Raw genomic sequence first — 4,471 nt, 5'->3', positions numbered from 1 at the left:
GAGAGAGGTATGTCATAATGTGGAAGATGATGCTTGCAACTCTGATGTGGAGAAACGGGTGGACCTTCAAGGTTAGCATAACAACGCTCAAGTTAGTTTTGGGAAACCTCAAGGTGAATAATATCTTGGGAAAATGAGTCTCATACCAGCTTTGGTGCGAAAGAGGAGTATTTAAAAGGAGAGAATAATTGGTCCTTCATAATATTCTTTTTGAGCTTTGGTGTGGCTCAAAATATCTGCTATTTTAAAGTAGTTTTATGGCAGCCTCCGATTCATAGATGTAAAATGGGCAATTCAAATGGTTCATCAATCAGTGCTTCTTCAGCATGTGGATGTATGTTCAAACACATGGATGTTTATTTCCTAGGCTTCTTTTCTAAGAAGTTGAACTTTTGTACATCCTTTCAAGCATAATTGTTTGGAGAAACTCAAATATTATTGTGAATAAGAATTAATTCAACCCATGGCATGAAAGTGATTCATCTCTAGTTTTACTAGCGTTTAGTTATAATTTATTGGTTCCTTGGAAATGAAGAACATTTGGCATAATATTAAAACTATAGTGAAAAATATTAAATTTTTCGCCGCTCATATCTTTTATGGAGGGAAACTAATGAAATGATAACGTAGCAAACATTGGTCTTTCTTTTAATAATTTTACTTATTGGAATGGTTTGTGTTCTTATTTGAAATATTTGCTTCGAACAAACTTAGTTCGCCATTGTATATGGTTTTTTTAATAAAACTAACTGAGTTATAAAACGGGGATGTAGCTCAGATGGTAGAGCGCTCGCTTAGCATGCGAGAGGTACGGGGATCGATACCACGCATCTCCATGAATAAGTAGTTGGAGAAAAAAACCATTATATCCTTATTAACTTTTTTTTTCAAATAAAAATTCCATTAACTGTAATTTTTAAGGAAATTATATCATAGTAATGAACATAACTGATCATTATCTTTAAATTATGATGAGTGTGAGAGAGTATGAATTAATATTTGACTGATCGAAACATTCTAATTTTCAATTATTAAATATCCATCTATTAGATATTATTCTTAGTCAAATTATCCAAATTCGGTTAGATATTATTCGTTACCGCCCATTGATTATCCATCTTGTAAATTGGATAGGGAGGTCCAATAGCAAAAGATGTGGGAGAAAGCTCACCACATCATTCTAATTGTCCGAGGAAGACTTCTTACTCTACGAAAAAAATACAAAGTTGCCACCAAACTTTTTTATTGCAAAGGAAAGGGAAAATATTGATAAAATCCTTAACAGAAAAAAGAAGATGGTCGTCGCAACCAAAATCGGGTTCGGTCTTGCATCTCTCCATTCTACGTTAGTGAGTGCGCCTTATTTCGAAGTTGACGCAGTTCGATTGAATAAACCTTCCCCAACGGTAACAATAAGGAGTATCGTGATACGTCTTAGTTCAGGAATCTCTGGAATCGTCTCCATTTGATGTAATTTTTAGATATATGGAGATCTCGAATAAAAAGATTCAATTATGAAATTTAATAGGAATCAATTGTAGATTCTCATAGACAGCGACAATGTTCGATGGTGGAATAAGAATGAGATAGGCATGTCATAATATGGAAGATGATGCTTGTAGCTCTGATGTGAAGAAACTGGTGGACCTTCAAGGTTAGCATAACAACGCTCAAGTTAGTTATGGGAAACCTCAAGGTGAATAATATCTTGGGAAAATGAGTCTCATACCAGCTTTGGCGCGAAAGAGGAGTATTTAAAAGGAGAGAATAATTGGTCCTTCATAATCTTCTTTTTGGGCTTTGGTGTTGCTCGAAATATCTGCTATTTTAAAGTAGTTTTATGGCAGCCTCCGATCGATAAATGTAAAAAGGGCAATACAAATGGTTCATCAATCAGTGCTTCTTCAGCATGTGGATGTATGTTCAGAAACATGGATGCTTATTTCCTAGGCTTCTTTTCAAAGAAGTTGAACTTTTGTACATCCTTTCAAGCATAATTGTTTGGAGAAACTCAAATATTATTGTGAATAAGAATTAATTCAACCCATGGCATGAAAGTGACTCATCTCTAGTTTTACTAGCTATTAATTATAATTTATTGGTTCCTTGGAAATGAAGAACATTTGGCATAATTGTAAAACTATAGTGAAAAATATTAAAATTTTCGCCGCTCATATCTTTTTGGAGGGAAACTAATGTGATGATAACGTAGCAAACATTGGTCTTTCTTTCAATAATTTTACTTATTGGAATGGTTTGTGTTCTTATTTGAAATATTTGCTTCGAACAAACTTAGTTCGCCATTGTATATGGTTTTTTTAATAAAACTAACTGAGTTATAAAACGGGGATGTAGCTCAGATAGTAGAGCGCCCGCTTAGCATGCGAGAGGTACGGGGAAAGATACCCCGCATCTCCATAAATAAGTAGTTGGAGAAAAAAAACTTTTATATCCTCATTAACTTTTTTTTTCAAATAAAAATTCCATTAACTGTAATTTTTAAGGAAATTATATCATCGTAATGAACATAACTTATCATTATCTTAAAAATGTTGCAAAATTCAAAGAGGACATTTATGAGGAGTGTGAGAGAGTATGAATTAATATTTGACTGATCGAAACATTCTAATTTTCAATTATTAATTATCCATCGATTAGATATTATTCTTAGTCAAATTATCCAAATTCGGTTAGATATTATGCTTTACCGCCCATCAATTATCCATCTTGTAAATTGGATAGGGAGGTCCAATAGCATAACATGTGGGAGAAAGCTCACCACATCATTCTAATTGTCCGAGGAAGACTTCTTACTCTAAAAAAAATACAAAGTCGCCACCGAACTTTGTTTATTGCAAAGGAAAGGGAAAATATTGATAAAATCCTTAACAGAAAAAAGAAGATGGTTGTCGCAACCAAATTCGGGTTTGGTCTTGCATCTCTCCATTCTACGTTAGTGAGTGCGCCGCATTTCGAAGTTGACGCAGTTCGATTGAATAAACCTTCCCCAACGGTAAAAATAAGGAGTATCATGATATGTCTTAGTTCGGGAATCTCTGGAATCGTCTCCATTTGATGTAATTCTTAGATATATAGAGATCTGGAATAAAAAGATTCAATTATGAAATTTAGTAGGAATCAATTGTAGATTCTCATAGACGCCGACAATGTTCAATGGTGGAATAAGAATGAGAGAGGTATGTCATAATGTGGAAGATGACGCTTGCAACTCTGATGTGGAGAAACGGGTGGACCTTCAAGGTTAGCATAACAACGCTCAAGTTAGTTATGGGAAACCTCAAGGTGAATAATATCTTGGGAAAATGAGTCTCATACCAGCTTTGGTGCGAAAGAGGAGTATTTAAAAGGAGAGAATAATTGGTCCTTCATAATATTCTTTTTGAGCTTTGGTCTGGCTCAAAATATCTGTTATTTTAAAGTAGTTTTATCGCAGCCTCCGATTCATTGATGTAAAAAGGGCAATACAAATGGTTCATCAATCAGTGCTTCTTCAGCATGTGGATGTATGTTCAGACACATGGATGTTTATTTCCTAGGCTTCTTTTTTAAGAAGTTGAACTTTTGTACATCCTTTCAAGCATAATTGTTTGGAGAAACTCAAATATTATTGTGAATAAGAATTTAATCAACCCATGGCATGAAAGTGATTCATCTCTAGTTTTACTAGCGTTTAGTTATAATTTATTGGTTCCTTGGAAATGAAGAACATTTGGCATAATATTAAAACTATAGTGAAAAATATTAAATTTTTCGCCGCTCATATCTTTTATGGAGGGAAACTAATGAAATGATAACGTAGCAAACATTGGTGTTTCTTTCAATAATTTTACTTATTGGAATGGTTTGTGTTCTTATTTGAAATATTTGCTTCGAATAAACTTAGTTCGCCATTGTATATGGTTTTTTTAATAAAACTAACTGAGTTATAAAACGGGGATGTAGCTCAGATGGTAGAGCACTCGCTTAGCATGCGAGAGGTACGAAGATCGATACCCCGCAACTCCATGAATAAGTAGTTGGAGAAAAAAACTATTATATCCTTAAATTCCATTAACTGTAATTTTTAAGGAAATTATATCATCGTAATGAACATAACTGATCATTATCTTTAAACCGAACTTGGTTTATTGCAAAGGAAAGGGAAAATATTGATAAAATCCTTAACAGAAAAAAGAAGATGGTCGTCGCAACCAAATTCGGGTTTGGTCTTGCATCTCTCCATTCTACGTTACTGAGTGCGCCTCATTTCAAAGTTGACGCAGTTCGATTGAATAAACCTTCCCCAACGGTAACAATAAGGAGTATCATGATACGTCTTAGTTCAGGATTCTCTGGAATCGTCTCCATTTGATGTAATTCTTAGATATATCGAGATCTGGAATAAAAAGATTCAATTATGAAATTTAGTAGGAATCAATTGTAGATTCTCATAGACGGTGACAATGTTCAA

This window comes from Lathyrus oleraceus, chromosome 1 (genome assembly GCF_024323335.1).
Source record: "Lathyrus oleraceus cultivar Zhongwan6 chromosome 1, CAAS_Psat_ZW6_1.0, whole genome shotgun sequence".
Lineage (NCBI taxonomy): Eukaryota > Viridiplantae > Streptophyta > Magnoliopsida > Fabales > Fabaceae > Lathyrus > Lathyrus oleraceus.
Note: the sequence above shows the minus strand (reverse complement) of the source record.